Here is a 17,740-nt window from a genome sequence, read left to right on the forward strand (position 1 = left end):
TAGTCCCAAGAACTGACGCACCTCTTTGAGGTTCTTCGGCTCCGGCCACTTCTGGATGGCAGTGACCTTCTCCGGGTCTGGTGCTACCCCTTCTGGACTGACAATATGCCCCAGGTACTGTACCTTTCTCTTGAGCAGGTGGCACTTTGAGGGCTTCAACTTCATCCCGTACCGGGACAGTGACTCAAATACCTCTGCCAGGTGCTTCAAGTGGTCCTCGTACGTTCTGGCGTACACTATTACATCATCCAGGTAAAGTAACACAGTCTCGAAGTTGCGGTGTCCCAGGCAGCACTCCATCAATCTCTGGAACGTTCCAGGGGCATTGCAGAGTCCAAACGGCATGCTGTTCCACTCGCAGAGTCCCATCGGGGTAGTGAAGGCCGTCTTCTCCCGATCCTCCTCAGCCACAGCTACTTGCCAGTACCCACTAGTGAGGTCAAGGGTGGAAAAGTAATTTGCAGACTTTAAGGCAGCTAGGGACTCCTCTATGCGTGGTAAAGGGTATGCATCTTTATGTGTAATGCGATTTCCTAACTAGCACTAGGGGAGCTGCCGAGGGACTACAACTATCCCTTACCACCCCCGCCTTTCTCATGTCGTGCAGCACCTCCTTTGCCTTCTGGTAGTGAGCTGGTGGTATAGGCCTGTAACTTTCTTTGATGGGTGGATGGTCACCTGTGGGGATATGATGTTGAACCCCCTTAATCCTCCCGAAGTCAAGTGGATGTTTACTGAACACCTGTGCGTATTCTTGAACCACCCGGTGTACACCCTGTTTTTGATGGGCAGGAGTGGTGTCTGTCCCAACATGAAGCTCTTGACACCAATCCTCCACCTGGGTTGCTGGGTCATCATCCTCCACTTCGTCTGGTGAGGTTAATGACTCCGCCTTGTGAATGCAGTTATTTACAGCATGTAATTTGGCAACAGTGGCATAACGTGGCAATCTGACCTCATCTTTCCCACAGTTAAGAAGACGGACGGGCACCCTCCCATTGCGTACATCTACCACTCCTCTGGCGGTTAAGAGCGTGGGTCTGTGCTCGGAGCAAAGGGGTTCTACTACCGCCTGGTAGCTCTGTTCTCTTAGACCTATAGCAGCTCTACACCAGAAAAGCATTTCACTCATTGGGGGGATCACAATGGGTATGGGGTCTGTCACCCTTACATTACCGATTTCACCATCAGTTAACCTTACTTGCTGTTAGTACATCAGGACTCGGATCTCCTTCTGCAGCGCCCTCCTCTGTACTGGTCTGGCAGTGTCAGCTATCTGTTGGAGCAAGAACACAACTTCTCCCAAACAGTTACCAACAATGTTAGTGCCTAGCACCATATACGGATTGGTATCATCAGGATTAGTCTCTACTACAATTAGTCCCTGGTCCTTCAGCTCCACTCTCCCCACCTTTACTGTCACATTCTTAACCCTGATTAGGTTAAGGGGGAGTCCATTTGAGGCATAAACAGAAAGATTTGGAGCTGGCGGACTTAGGTCGTCCATGGACCAGAACCTCTTGTAGAGGACATCAGGCACTATGGTTACCTGAGATCCTGTGGCCAGCAGAGTGTGCGTCGGGATGCCGTCCAGCACAATGGACAGGAAAGGTCTTCCTCCGACGAACCTGTTGTACCATTCTGATGGGCCTGGGGACTTTACTCCTGGGTGTCGGCCCTCGGACCCAGGTTTTTCTCGTTTAAAGGACAATTCTGGGCGGTGTGTCTGGTCTTGCGGCAGCGGTAGCAGGTAGGGTCCTTCTGTGGACGGCGCTGGTCACTGATCCTCGTAGAGGGTGGTGTTGTCCTCCTCCTCCTTCGCATCCAGGGGACATCCTCAGGGCTATCGGCTAACAGGATTTTCCCTCCTTCCTCGGGCTCCGTCCGCAGCTGCAGAGCACTCAGCACAGTGGTCAGGGTTTTGCTCAACTGACGCACCTCAGAGCGCAGACTGTCCAGCTCTCTAGGGGATGTTGCTGGTACCTTGGCTTCAGCAGCCACTGGGGAAAAGGTGGGTGTAGCAGGCATTGGGGTAGCCCCACCCTGGTAACATTGGATGGCATTTGTTTCCAGGGGCTGCAGTCCTTTTATAGCCATGTCCTTAAGATTGTCAAAGGTAGCATCTGGATGATTTAAGGACCACCAATGCACAGTCCTGCTCTCCTCTGGAGACCTCAGTCCCCGGACAAACTGTTCCTTCAGCATTTTGCTTTCATTTTCGATGCTGGTTGGACTAACCTGTTTCAGAGCTCGCAGGGCCCCTTGTAGACGCCAGGCATAGTCCCGAACATTGTCCTCCGGCTGTTGGGAACAGTTGTAGAACCTCATCCGGAGGTCCGCCTCAGTATGATCCTCAAAAACATTCTGTAGCTTTTTAAAGATTGCGGACACTGACTCCTGGTCTGCGGCCGACCTTGTTTCCACTTCCCGTTCCGCAGCACCAGTCAGTTGTCCTAATACAACAGCGGCCCTCTGCCTGCCTGTCATAGAGTACATGTCCAAGATACCACATATCTTCTGTTTGAATCCAGACAGGGTATTTGATTTGCCGTAGTACTGGGGGAGTCACTTTGCTCCAGGAATGTACGGTAGAGTTATGGGGATGACAGGAGTTACAGGCGCTGCTGGTGGAGCAGCCGCCTCGGCTTGCCCGGCGTCAGGCGCGGGTTGAGCATCAGGGCCGTTAACCGGTATTCCGGCGTCGTGCTGTTCCTCGGACATTCTGATGCCCCCCTAGCGAACCGTGGCCTACCTTCTTTTGTTTTCTTCCGGTAGGCCGCAGCTCCGCAGGTGACGGTCGTCTTCACGACCTTGCGTCGCTTGTGTCCTACATCAGAGCGTTCAGCAACGCTCCTCCCAGGACCTGGCGCTTCTTGGTTTCACGTCGAGGCGTGGGTCGTGTCCGGGGCTTAGCACGCTTTTTCAGGTACGCCCCTCAGTTTCCCACGGTTACGCCCTTCTTCTCGCTCAGCGGCCCAACAATGGCGGCAATCTTCACCACAGTTTAACATACACAGTTTTTAATTAAAGGCGCACAGTACCCGGTGGCAACGGGCATAACACTCCGTCGTTGCAGCGGGCACGCGATCCTGTTCGTGACGGCAGGAAAGATGACTAGCCCAGGGGGATGGGGACGACTCGGTACCTGGGCCTTTGCCTGGCCTTGGATGTCGCAGTGGTCGGCTCCCGGGCCCGTACCCTGGGGTCAGCTTTTAAAAGGGGATTATTGGTTAATTTTATGAAAGTTCGTGACGCCACCTGTGGTTTCTGGTGAGACTCACCAGCGCTGCGGCAGTCCACTGAGGCCGGTGATAAGGCAGCTCGATGGTATAGCTCCCCACAGGTGGAGCTAGGCCTCAGGGCAGCGTATGGAGAGGGGGATGCAGGACAGGCGAGACCCAGCCGGGTCAGAGCAAGAAAGGGGACGGACACGGTAGTCACTTCAGTACCTTTTACTGGTGGAAAATCAGGCACATCCCGGAGCACTGTAGGGTGAAGGGTGCATATCAGGATCCTCCCCAATGAGCGGGTGTAGGGCCTCCTGTTTCTTGCCTCTGCGTAGTAAGTTTCTGACCTGCCTGGAGCTAGGCCTAACTTTATCTCTGTCCTGCACCGGCTGACGTTGTGGTAGGGCCTTCTCTTGGAGTGCACGCTCCCAGCTTACGGGGCCTATGTGTCTCCTGGCTCTGTTACGTATCAGCTCTCTGGTGAACCTGGGACCTGTAGTTCTCCAGGGATTCCGGTTATGCCTTACTGGGTCGTAGAGATCCCGGTAAGCTCGGACCCGGTGTCCGGTATATGTTTCGGGGTGAGCTGGGTAAGCTCCCCTGCCCCTGCTGCTACTCACTTTCCACTCGCCTTCGGCCACGCTCGGGCCCTCACTAGGCTACTCACACTAACGGCAGCTTGCCGCTCTTCACCGCTCTTACAGGCATCGGCACACCTTGGGCTCACTTACTTGAGCTCCTGAGTCTAGACTAGGCTCCACTGCAGGCTGACTTCTCTGTAGACTCCAGACTAACTGAGCTAGACTCTGTATTCAGGTCTGTACTTTCTGAACTCTCCAGAGGAACTCCTAACTGCCTAGCTCCACCTTCCCTATTTATATCCCTAACGGGCTCCCTCTGGTGGTCTGAGGTGGAAGGTGGAGATGTGTGAATGTTTATGGGGGCCTCTTGTGGAGGATTCCATCAATGCATCCTTCTAGGATCTGTGGTACCAAGTGCAGCTGGGCGCCACAAACACAAGGAATGGACATTAGACCAGTGGAAATCTGTGCTTTGGTCTGATGAGTCCAAATTTGAGATCTTTGGTTCCAACCACCGTGTCTTTGTGCGACGCAGAAAAGGTGAACGGATGGACTCTACATGCCTGGTTCCCACCGTGAAACATGTAGGAGGAGGTGTGATGGTGTGGGGGTGCTTTGCTGGTGACACTGTTGGGGATTTATTCAAAATTGAAGGCATACTGAACCAGCATGGCTACCACAGCATCTTGCAGTGGCATGGTATTCCATCCAGTTTGCGTTTAGTTGGACCATCATTTATTTTTCAACAGGACAATGACCCCAAACACACCTCCAGGCTGTGTAAGGGCTATTTGACCAAGAAGGAGAGTGATGGGGTGCTACGCCAGATGACCTGGCCTCCACAGTCACCAGACCTGAACCCAATCGAGATGGTTTGGGGTGAGCTGGACCGCAGAGTGAAGGCAAAAGGGCCAACAAGTGCTAAGCATCTCTGGGATCTCCTTCAAAATTGTTGGAAGACCATTTCCGGTGACTACCTCTTGAAGCTCATCAAGAGAATGCCAAGAGTGTGCAAAGCAGTCATCAAAGCAAAAGGTGGCTACTTTGAAGAACCTAGAATATAAGACATATTTTCAGTTGTTTCACACTTTTTTAAGTATATAATTCCACATGTGTTAATTCATAGTTTTGATGCCTTCAGTGTGAATGTACAATTTTCATAGTCATGAAAATACAGAAAAATCTTTAAATGAGAAGGTGTGTCCAAACTTTTGGTCTGTACTGTATATATACAGCTTCCCATTTCCTGTGTGTCCATGTTTGGGACCCGATCTTGCTCAGCCATTATTCACACTGACGTCACTATGGCGCAGGGTAAGGTTTTAATACTACAGGTTAGTACCATCCTGAATTTGAGTTCACCTTGACGTTGGTGGAATGGCTTTTACACTTTTTTTTTATTATCAAAAATGGTGTTTACAAAGTGCCCTGTTTATTGCATGCACTATAGCTTTTACTTATTTACTTATGTGGCGCCCCTGAGAGTTCAGTCGCCACAGAGGTGTGGTGTCTCCCTTCTCTCAGGTAAGAAGGGAGTGCTGCACGGAACCCCAAACACCTGCATCCAACACTACACTGCTCCAGGCCGGCAGTAGGGGCAACATGCAGAGCACAGCTGCTGAGCCCTGACCCTGGCTCGAGTGGGGGGAACCCAAAGGTAGGGGGAACCAGTAGTGGGTGTGGGTGGAGGAAGTAGTTAGAGGGAGCACTTTAGTAGAAGTATAAATAGGGAAGCCATCTTAGGGTGGCAGGTTTAGTAGTCGAGTCAGTTCTAGGGAGCTGTTCAGAAGAACAGCTCGGGACTGTTCAGAAGAACAGTCCGGGAGCAGAGTCTCATTAGGAGATCTGCTCCACAGTTAGGGCCAGGTCAGAAGGCCCCGGAGGGGAGCAGGGAGTAGACTCCGTTCTACAGAAGGGATCCCAGGGGGTACGGCGCATGCAGGACGGCACCCGTACGCCCCGCATCTGTCAGAAGACAGAGGGATCGCTGCTGCATTCTAATCCCCAGGAGGGTCAAGTAGATCCCGGATCCGACGTACAGGAAGGACTTCAGAGCACCCGAGCGGGATTGAGAGTGGGCAGCGCAGAGCAGGAGGGAGAAGGACCAGAGTAAAGACAGTCAAAGTAGGAACACGAGAAAGTGGGGTTCTGCCAGGTATTCTCAAATTGCCTGAGGAAGGATTGAACCTCTGCCCAGTGAACGCAGCACGACACGGGAGGTCTTTACCTGTAAAGTGCACCTGTGAAGTGTCTAAAGAACTGTGAGTAAAATCTTGGATGACTGCACTGCACTGCCTCTGTCCATTCTTCATCAGCACTATCGTTCCCCCTGCACTACAACGCCCAGCGTGACCCACTCTTTTCCACTCCACTACCCTGGGGCTTGCTCCACCTGTGGGAAGCCGTCCCATCTCGTGCTGCCCTAACATCTGCCTCAGAGGACTGTTGCAGCGCTGGTGATCCTCACCAGACACCACAGGTGGCGTTAACGAACTTTCCCAAATCCTCCCCTAAATATACATATCCCCCTTTTGAGTGACCGTCCTGAGTCACGGACTGGGCCAGCCACCGTGATATTCCCCCGGCAACCGGAGGCCTGGCTGCCGGGTACCCCACGGCCCTGGGGACGCGTCATCTTCTGGCGTCACGAACAGGATGCGTGACCAGCCCGTACCGGCGGGTGAAGTGTGCCTAGATAATTGTATGATGTTACTGAATGTGTCGCCCACCCCAGAAGAACGGGCGCCATTATGTGCGTGATCAAAGACAACAGTATGGAACCTCCCATCGTGGGCCGGGTCCCAGAATGGCGCCAAAAGCATACCCTGCCCCTTGCAGCAGTGACTGTCCGCATAGATGTGTCCGTCAAGGCAGGAAGGCCGTCACAGGGAGTGACCGACAGCAAATCGCCATGGGACCGCCCCCAAAAGAAGAGAGGAGGAGGAGAAAAGGAATGGAAACAGGGTGTGGTCTCAACCCGTCTAGCCAGACCGCACCCGGCAGCCAGGATGGAAGGAAGCAAGAGTCCAGCCTCCGCCTCTGGCCTGCCGCAGCATCCAGTCACTCCCCTCAGCATAGAGGATGAGGTGGAAAAGTTGTCTCCGGAGGATGTGGAGTTCCTCCAGAGTGAGGTTCTCGAGCTGGGCCAACAGATGGAGCAAGCCCAACAGGCAGCGGTCGCAAGATGGAAAAGCGAGCTGCTGGAAAAGTTAGCGGCACGGCGGAAAGTAACACCAGACGCCAGCAGCCGCACACCAGACCCGGCGGAGCCTGCGGAGAACGAGGAGGCCGTGTGGAGTACAGGAGCAGGTAGGAGAGAATCCCCAGTCCAGGGCGCTGTCAGCGCCGACCTGCTCCTGGGCCTCTTCCAACAGCCCATGCCGTATGCTGCCGAGCCCGAGCTGGAGGAAGGCCATCCCGACCGGAATCTGTATCCGGGAGATCATGTCACGTTCACCCGGCACCATGGTGAGCGTGGCTGGTATGCCCTGCATGTGTACCATGTCAACAAGGAGGCACCGCTGCAGGAAGTCCCTCGTGACCCGGCTGGGTCTGGGAAAAATGAAGAATACCCCAGGCGGGGTCCCCACTATTGAGCCGGCAAGTGGGACTGAATACTGTTTATACAGTTAGAGTTGAAAATAATGTTTGCCTAACATAGTGTGTGTTTCTACCATTACCCGTCAGGGTATACAGGCTGAGAGCTGTGAGCAGCTGGACGTTGACATTGTAAATAGTTCTGCACTTCTTAGTGCACCCTATTGGTTTTATATCCACAACCATGATCACAGAACAAAAACCCATTTGGCGTGGCGGAAGCCGTGGTCCAACTCCGGATCACCTATGCCCTGCAGCCACGCCCAGGGCCTACATTGAGGGTTTGCGGACGGGTCCCTCATGCTGCTACCTGTTGCACTTGGAAAAGAAAAATGTTATTTAAGAAATTTTATAATGTTTCTAAAAATGTAACCTGCAACTTTAAAGTAATGTGTCTCCCATAAAGGGAAGAAATGTTTTTATAATCATATGCGGATGCATCTTCAAAAATTTGCATGTCATGTATACCCTGTTTTACTCTGTTCCAGTCCGCGGACGTGCTGTGTTTTACCGGGGGGGGGGAGTGTGGCGCCCCTGGGGGTTCAGTCGCCGCAGAGGTACTGCACCTCACCCAGAGGTGTGGTGTCTCCCTTCTCTCAGGTAAGGAGGGAGTGCTGCTCGGAACCCCAAACACCTGCATCCAACACTACACTGCTCCAGGCCGGCAGTAGGGGCAACATGCGGAGCGCAGTTGCTGAGCCCTGACCCTGGCTGTAGTGGGGGGAACCCAAATGTAGGGGGAACCAGTAGTGGGTGTGGGTGGTGGAAGTAGTTAGAGGGAGCACTTTAGTAAGAGTATAAATAGGGAAGCCATCTTAGGGTGGCAGGTTCAGTAGTCGTGTCAGTTCTAGTTCAGAAGAACAGTCCGGGAGCAGAGTCTCATTAGGAGATCTGCTCCACAGTTAGGGCCAGGTCAGAAGGCCCCGGAGGGGAACAGGGAGTAGGCTACGTTCTACAGAAAGGATCCCTGGGGGTACGGCATGTGCAGGACGGCACCCGTACGCCCCGCATCTGTCAGAAGACAGAGGGATCGCTGCTGCATTCTCATCCCCAGGAGGGTCAAGTAGGTCCAGGATCCGACATACAGGAAGGACTTCAGAGCACCCGAGCAGGATTGAGAGTGGGCAGCGCAGAGCAGGAGGGAGAAGGACCAGAGTAAAGACGGTCAAAGTAGGAACACGAGAAAGTGGGGTTCTGCCAGGTATTCCAAAATTGCCTGAGGAAGGATTGAACCTCTGCCCGGTGAACGCAGCACGACGCGGGAGGCCTTTACCTGTAAAGTGCACCTGTGAAGTGTCTAAAGAACTGTGAGTAAAATCTTGGATGACTGCACTGCACTGCACTGCCTCTGTCCATTCTTCATCGGCACTATCGTTCCCCCTGCACTACAACGCCCAGCGCGACCCACTCTCTTCCACTACACTGCCCTGAGGCCTGCTCCACCTGTGGGGAGCCGTCCCATCTCGATCTGCCTTAACATCTGCCTCAGAGGACTGTTGCAGCGCTGGTGATCCTCACCAGACACCACAGGTGGCGTCACGAACTTTCCCAAATCCCCCCCTAAATATACATATCCCCCTTTTGAGTGACCGCCCTGGGTCACGGACCGGGCCAGCCACCGTGATATTTCCCCGGCAACCGGAGGCCCGGCTGCCGAGTACCCCAGGGACCTGGGGGCGCGTCACTTACAGCAGGGTATATGTTCATTTTTTTTTCTGTCTTAAGTTTTGTCTGTTTAATGGCCAGTGTGAACATGCTCCTAATACTCCAGTTCATTTTTTTCCGTTTAGTTTCAAGTTTATACACTGGTAGAAATGTACTTCTGCTTAAGGCTGCCCTAAGTAAGACGTCATTGTGTAGACAAACATTAAAAAAAACATATAATATCGAGATGATTATAAAAGTTAATGCACAAGTTCCCTCAGGTCTGAATGATAAGACTGACATGTCTGTATTTTTGTAGGGGGCTGGTGGGTGATGAAGACGTTGAGTCAAGAAGGGGACTGTTTAGTTGTCTGATAATTGTTATATGTGTTTATTTGATAAAGTGTTTTTCTGTGTGAAATCCTTATGGATGTTATTGTATCTCATTCTCCGTCTAAGGCCGTCCCTGGGATGTGGGAGGTCTGCCCAGAAGGGGGAACTATACCATAGATAGGGATTCAGTACACTACACTGCTTAGACACTAGTTAGTTAATCCAGGGGTTACATCATTAACTGGGAGGGGTTTAATACAATTTTATAGAAAATCAATTGCGGGTTGCAGACAGTAGTGTGGGGGAGAGTGAGTAGTGAGGAGCATTAGGCAGAGTGAGACCGCCGTCAAGGGAGGCCTGTGTTAGGCCACCTCAGTCCTGGGTTCAAGATTCGAATGCACAGGCCCGGCGTAGGGTCTGTTCCTTAACAGAGAGAGAGAGACTCCATCAGCAGTTACAGCAGTGAAGAAGTGTTTCACTAGTACAAGTTATCAGAACAGAATGAGGACACATTTGAGACTGAATCTGGACACCGGCACAGTCTTAGGCTCACAGCCTGTCAGAGGTGCTCAAGGCGAGGCCTCTATATCCCTAGAGGGGAGATTCTCAGCTGGGTCACAGAAGAAGTGGAGGATGTTGAGTCTCAGGAAAAGACAAGAGCAAACACTGGAAAGGCACATAACCAAGGATACAAAGAAACAAAACAAAATGAAGAAAACAAAGAAAGTTGGGAAACCAAGAAAAAGGAAAGAAACAAGTACTGTGCAGGTGAAGAAAAAGATGAAAAATGCCAGAATGGTGGATGGCGTTGCCAGAATGGTGGATGGCGAGATGATAAGCAACAGAAAAGAAGAATTTAGTACCTTAAAAATGAACAGTGACGTAAGTGCCAGAATGGTGGATGGCGCCGTGTTTCCCAAAATGGTGGACAGCAACATGGTTTCCAAGATGGCAACAACCGTATGTCCGAGGGCAGATTCGGCCCATTGTGGGCATGGTAAAATCCTAATGGCATGAAGATGGCAAGTACGGCCCACCAGATGACAACCCCTCACAAGGTATTCCAGAACCAAGGTCCAGCCCAAGAAAGGTGGAGCAGTACGGAAGAAGGTGCGCACCAGGAGGAGAGAGGCCTCACCTGGTAAGAGACGATGAGATCAGTCGGCGTGGCAAGAGGTGGAGTTGAGAGGAGTGACTACGGAGATGTCTTACACGTCACTGGTGCAACCGCCGGAAAGGTGGAGCTCATCGAGCGGGAGACGCACCCTAAGTGACATGCCTGCACCATTCTGCTTCCAGCACAGCAAGCGTGTGGATGTGGATCCGGAGATGCTGCTATACACCATGAGTTGCACCGTGAGTTTTATCAAGGAGTCAAGGAGTCTGAAGACATGGACTGTACCTCGGACGAGGAGGTAATCAACCTGACTACCCCGGGGGGCACAGCCGGGAAAGTCTTAACGGAGTAGGGGGAAGAAGGGGAGGCCATACCGTGTCCGGAGCTGGGCCTGGTTCAGCATAAGCTATGTGTAACCTACTGGACCCAGATGGACAGGGAAGACAAGATGCTGCCGTTGGAGTGGGTCAGCGAGTCAGGTGAATGCACTCCCCCTGGGCCGTCTACATCCCCTCAGATGGCCGAAGAGGAAGAAGAGCTTCCCCTTCTCACCCTGCTTCCCCTAATGACTCCGATCACGAGGCCGTTTCCCACCCGTGGCCTGCCCCTAACCCTCAGCCTGCTCCTATTCCCCTGTCGGCACCCGAGTCTCCACCACGGTCTGCGCTTGATGAGTTCGACTGGGACAACGGGCGCTGGGACTCCCCTATCTGCTAGGGGTCATCCTCCCTTGACTTTCACTGGCCACGGGAACTGATGGACGTGGTGGAGGAGCGCATGCACACTAATGTGCGTGCTCGAGAATGGTTGTCGGGCCTGAGGCGGGCTCAGTTCGAGGAGCAGTGCACTGAGGGGAGGGTCGTAGACTTTAATATTGTGAGAGGCTTCAGTTTCATCATAGAACAGGGCACAGGCGATGATGTGTACGTCAACAGGGCAATGGTAAAGAGGGACACTTTGCCATACAGAATGCACAGACTGTACGTAGGAGAAAAAGTTGTATTTATGAAAGTCTAGTGTCAGAAGGGCTGGTACGCGGTGGGTGTGATGTGCCCCTCCTTGGCTGAGGAGACCACTCGCTGGGAAGCAGGCGCAACGTCAACAGCAGCGACACCTACCCCCGTCTACTCAGCCTATGCGCCAGCCTTCTGACACCCAGAAACTCTCGGACCATGGAGACAGGGACCCAGACCCAGGAACCTGATTTGTACACTCTGGCTTCTACCCAACCCCAGGAGGCTGGATCTCCAGCACCTACAGCACCCCCAGCGGCTGCCCCAAGTGTCTACATCAACAACGCCACCAATGTGGTGATGGCCAGGACAGATGTCCAGGAAGTGGACAAGGGAAGGCAAAAATACCCCGATGTCCCGTGGAGGTGGGATCGTCCTCCATCTCCAAACACCTGTGTCCGGTTAATCCAGGTGGATTACTTCAGGAGACTGAAGAAATGAATCTTGTTTTTTTGTTCTCCGGAAGGCATCCCATGTGGCCGAGGTTGAGGTCAGCTCGATCTATAAGGCTCCACTTCTACTTTCCAGGACAGTGCACCTGTTTCCCGAGTGACCGTTTGCCACCAGCAGCATCGTTCACCTGAAGGGGCTGTTACCCAGCTACACAGGACACTGTGTTCTGCACCTGGACAGTGGAAGCTACGGTTGGGCTATTCCACGATAGCCGACTATGTTCTAAGAGACCGGGACGTCGTTCACAGGAGAAGAAAAGTTGGGTTTGCATAAGAAAATGTTTTAATAGTGTGTGTATATATATATATATATAATATGTAGAATGGTCGAGGACGACCAAGTTCTTAAGTGGGGGCATGTAGGGGGCTAGTGGGTGATGAAGAAGTCGAGTCAAGAAGGGGTTGTTTAGTTGTCTGATAATTGTTATATGTGTTTATTTGATAAAGTGTTTTTCTGTGTGAAATCCTTATGGCCATTATTGTATCCGGTTCTCCTACAGGCTCTGGGATACGGGAGGTCTGCCCAGAAGGGGGAACTATACCATAGATAGGGATTCAGTACACTACACTGCTTAGACACTAGTTAGTTAATCCAGGGGTTACATCATTAACTGGGAGGGGTTTAATACAGTTTTATAGAAAATCAATTCCGGGTTGCAGACAGTAGTGTGGGGGAAAGTGAGTAGTGAGGAGCAATAAGCAGAGTGAGACTGCCGTCAGGGGAAGCCTGTGTCAGGCCACCTCAGTCTGGGTTCAAGACCTGAATGCACAGGCCCGGTGTAGGGTCTGTTCCTTAACAGAGAGAGAGTCGGAGTGTGGAGGAAGACTGAGCAGACAGGAAAACAGACTCCATCAGCAGTTAAAGCAGTGAAGAAGTGTTTTAATGGTGAAAGTTGTCAGAGCAGAATGAGGACACATTTGAGACTGAATCTGGACACCAGCACAGTCCTAGGCTCACAGCCTGTCAGAGGTGCTCAAGGCGAGGCCTCTATATCCCTAGAGAGGAGATTCTCAGCTGGGTCACAGAAGAAGTGGAGGATGTTGGGTCTCAGGACAGGAAGAGAACGAACACTGGAAAGGCACATAACCAAGGGTACTTCACTAACCAAAGAACTTGTCTTGATCTGTATACTGCAGCCGTGTATGGAAGAATTGCACAGTAAAAGTGAGTCAGTTAACCCAGTTCTACAAACTCCTGTCTTGCTGGATGTCGGTGTTGGTTCCATGAACAGTGTAACAGTGAGTACAGAAAATCCTCCATTGCAGCACACACTCCGCTCTCAGTCCTTAATAGTAGAGGGGGCACTGCGTGAAGAGAATATGGTTTTGGCACACAGAGTGATGGTAAGGGTCCTGGGTGCTCCCCTCTACATTTTTATAAGATGTTACATGTTTTTTTTTATGTTTGTCTACACAATGACGTTTTACTAAGGGCAGCCTTAAAAGGAAGTAGATTTCTATCAGTGTATACCTGTACCCATAAAAGCGTTGGTGCAATGCAAAACAGCTGTCGTCCGCCACACTCCCTGCCTCCCCCCTGCACATTGTACGGTGTGGCCTAATGCTCCACAACATGCAATACTGGGAATCCCCCTATATTCTCTACTTGGAAATCTTTTCCTCCTTCCTGACCTTATATGTAGTCTCATATCTGTAGGCGATAACCTAGTAGGATTTACAAGATTTGGCATCAATGCTTCACTAGAACAAAAATTCAGGTGTTGATAACCGTGTCATATTTTTTAACTTTTCTATAAAACTAGAAAAGATTGAAACAAAATTTGCATTTCTCATTTCCTTATAGACAAGCGCCAAAATTAAAGTTGCAAACAAGAAAATATGGCCCTTTATATGGTTATACAATATAATATGATGCTATATATATCATTATACCTACAATTCTATCCAAGAAGGAAAGATGAAGGCTGCACCGAAGGCTGCACCGAGAGGTGGCACAGATTTCAGGGTTAATTTACGGCAACGGAAGTTTGGCAATTTTGGATGATGTGAAGGTTCCGGTCAGACCAACCAGTGTAGTTTGTGTTTAGGGGGATCTAACTTTCGTCAGCAGTAAGTAAATAAGGGTTTCAAATGGCAAATGCTGAAAATGTCACTTTGCAAAAGCAGAAACAGGATTGTTAAGATAATATCACTGATTGCAGTCTTAGGCAGAAATTAGGCTCAGACAATGGCCCAATCTTGTTTTTATGTTGGCTTTTTCAAAAGGGATCCTTCTTTAGCAAATGTGTTAGCCCTAGAAATGAGCACATTTTCAGAAATTCGTTTTCTGTTCAAGTCAGCCCAAACATTTTTGGGGACCAAATCAAATTGAAATGAATCAAAGGCTCTCCAAAGCCTAAAAAAATATCCTAGAGCTGTATCCAATCCCCTTTTAAAGAAAACCTTTTACTGTCTCTTTTAACTTACTCCTCCAAATGCAGCTGAGCTACTGATTCTGGAACAGTTTTTATTTTTCCTCTGTGCCTCTCTGTTCCAAAGTTATGTCTCCTGGTAATAATAGTGCAAACTTTCCCTTAAACATCTGGGCGTGTAAAACCGAACTTCTCTGTAGGCGTTGTCTTTTTCTCCTCTGCTCCTGGCCAATCAAAACATGGCCACACCCACAGAGAATTTCTGTGTTATGTGCCCAGGTGGTTAAATGGAAAATTTGCATAATTACTTCCATGTGGCATAACTTTGGAACAGAGGGTCACAGAAGAAAAAGAAAAACCGTTCCAGAATCAGTGGAGCAGCAGCAATTGGAAGAGGTACTCAGTTTAAATTTAAAAAATCCTGTGAAAGGTCCCCTTTAAACTTTTTAAGGCAACAACACCCTTAAACAGATATGGTTATGGGTAAAGGGATAGTAAATGGACATAACAAGCAGCTGGTTTAATAACATACTTGCTTTATAAAATTAAAAAAAATGGTAAACAAATAATCCCTTTTAAGAATCATAGAATGTTACAGTTGGAAGGGACCTCCAGGGTCAACATATCCAACCCCCTGCTCAATACAGGATTCACTAAACCATCTCAGACACATGTCTGTCCAGCTTCTTTTTGAAAACTTCAATTGAAGAAGAGCTCACCACCTCTTTTGGGGGCAGATGATTGCAAGTGTTTATACACATACAGTGATATGGAATAAAACAGTGACTTCTTAACAAGCTGTGCAAAAATTATCCCTGTTTGGGGAGTAGCAACCAGTTTTGTAGTTGAAAAGTGCAGAATAAATGGTTTCTTTTAGCTGTCAAAAAATGATCCCTTTTTTGAGATCAACAATTGCTTCGTGTTTGGAAAGGAAAATAGCAGTGGCTGCTGGGAGCAGTTCTATGTTTGTTATATTTACATGTGCATGGTAGTGTTTCCAGCAGCAGTACGGTATGGACCATGATAGAGAGGCATGAGATGTCCAGCTTCGTAGTGGCAGCTGCATCAGTGTAGTATTGAACATAGCGGACAGGCAGGAGATGTCTGGTCGTGTAGAGACAGTAGAACTGGCAGCAACAGTATAGTATAGAACAAGAGGGAGAAGGATTGACTTGGAGGAAGCCAAAGAGGGGCCTCCCGGTCAGACATATGACCGACAGACATCTACTGGGTAAAGGCTATGACAAACTGGTCAAACCTTCACTGGTGCAGTGCTGCCCAACTCAAGCACACCAATACAGATCAATCCAGATCATGTCCTCCAAACCAACCCCGTAATAAAGAAATGTGGGGAGAGGGATGAAGCTAGACGGTGCAGAATTTGCAGTCACAGCTTTGTCCTGTGTTTGAGGAGGTAGTAAAAGTTTGCTCTACATATATGAAGAGTAGACTGCATATGGTTGGTAATTAGTTGCTAAGGCTAATGTTAGCAATGTAGTGATGAAAACCTTTAAATCAGATGGGACTGTGCCTTATGAGCCCAGAACAACCTTGAATTTGCCAGTCAATGACAGTTTTCTAAAAATCAGGAAAGTTTTGGCAAAATCTGGACTGTTAGCAATTTATGTGAACGCGAGGGAGTTACTACAAATTGTACATTGGGTTCCAGTGACTTCCAGCTACACCTCTACAAGGGGGCACTTTCCTTGTATTTTATTCAACAGTAAAGTGCAAGAAAGAGTTTCCAGTTTGTCAGGGAGCGCTTCCAGGTGATTCATTACTTACTCCAAATCTTTCAGGAATAATCCAGTTTATTTTTTTATTATATTTTAGTTAACAAAGAACTGGCTATGGCTTTTTTTACCATCTCCCCAAAGTCCATAAGGACCTCGTAAATCCACCTGGACGACCTATTATTTCTGGGATTAATTCTCTCACTATCTGTTTCTCACACTATCTGGATTTACATTTACAAGCACATGTCAAATCACTACCCTCATATTTGAAAGACTCGAACCACCTCATTAGTCTCTTGGAGGGAATGGGTTGGGAGGAGAATTTTTTATTTCTAACCCTAGATGTGGTAGCATTATATTCAAATATAGAACATAATTTGGGTATAAGAGCTGCCAGATTTTATTTGGAGAAAAATGAAAAAATGCCAGATGAACAAGTAGAATTCCTTCTGACTGGTTTGCAATTCATTTTGCGTCATAACATCTTTGAGTTTGATGGACAACTGTACCTGCAGCAGCATGGTACCGCAATGGGGACTCGGGTAGCCCCAAGTTTTGCAAATTTATTTATGGGGCTATTCGAGTCCCTATCCCCACTTAATTCAGAAAAATACAAAGACAACATAATAATGTATAAACGTTTTATAGATGACTTAATAATCATCTGGAGGGGGGATATAGAACAAGCCCATCTGCAGGTGAGGGAAATGAATCAAAACACATGGGGTATTTCCTTTACGTCCACTATCAGCGCAGAAAAAATAGTTTACTTGGATTTAGAGATTTCACATATGAAAAAGAAAATAGTAACAAAAACACATTTTAAAAAAGTAGACATCAATGGATATTTACATTATAACAGTGCACACTATACTAAATGGAAGAATAATATTCCATTTAGTCAATATTTAAGAATAAGGAAAAATAATAGTAGGGAACAGGATTATATAACACAAAGCAAGATCCTGACTAACAGATTTTGGGGAAAAAAAAGTATCCAAAAACCCTAATACAACAAGCTTATAAGGTAAACTTAGCAAAAACTCAGGGTGAATGTTTAAAAAAAATGCTTGAAAATACTAGAGAAAAAAGCACTGAAAAAACTGTGAGAGAAAATGCTGTCATGGATACAACTAAATCTCACCTGAAATCTAATGATGAGAAATGGCAGCTCAATTTCATTACAGCCTATAATAAAGATAACGAAAAAATTCGTGGAATCTTGAAAAGACACTGGTATATCTTAAAACAAGATCCCTTGCTACGAAATGTATTACCACAAGTCCCCAATATGACATTTAGAAGGGGAAAAACAATAAGGAACATAGTAGCTCCCAGCCGATTGAAAAACTTCATGAAAACCCACAATTGCTCAAAAAAGGTGAATAAACCTGGAGTATATAAATGCAACCAGAAAAAATGTCAGTGCTGCTATAATATAGCAGATAAACAACAACAAATAGTTTCCAAGAGTACAGGTGAAATATTTCAGATAGAACAACATTTGACATGTATAAGCGACTTTGTTATATATGTTATAAATTGTGACTGTGGCCTCCAGTATGTGGGGAGGACCACTCAAATAGTCCGAACCCGACCGAATGGCCACAGACACAATGCCAGAGTCGGTCTCCTTATCCACAGTCTATCAAGACACCTTGTGCTAAT

This window comes from Phyllobates terribilis, unplaced genomic scaffold, assembly GCF_046119375.1.
Source record: "Phyllobates terribilis strain yellow unplaced genomic scaffold, ASM4611937v1 Scaffold_7__3_contigs__length_470593459, whole genome shotgun sequence".
Classification (NCBI taxonomy): domain Eukaryota; kingdom Metazoa; phylum Chordata; class Amphibia; order Anura; family Dendrobatidae; genus Phyllobates; species Phyllobates terribilis.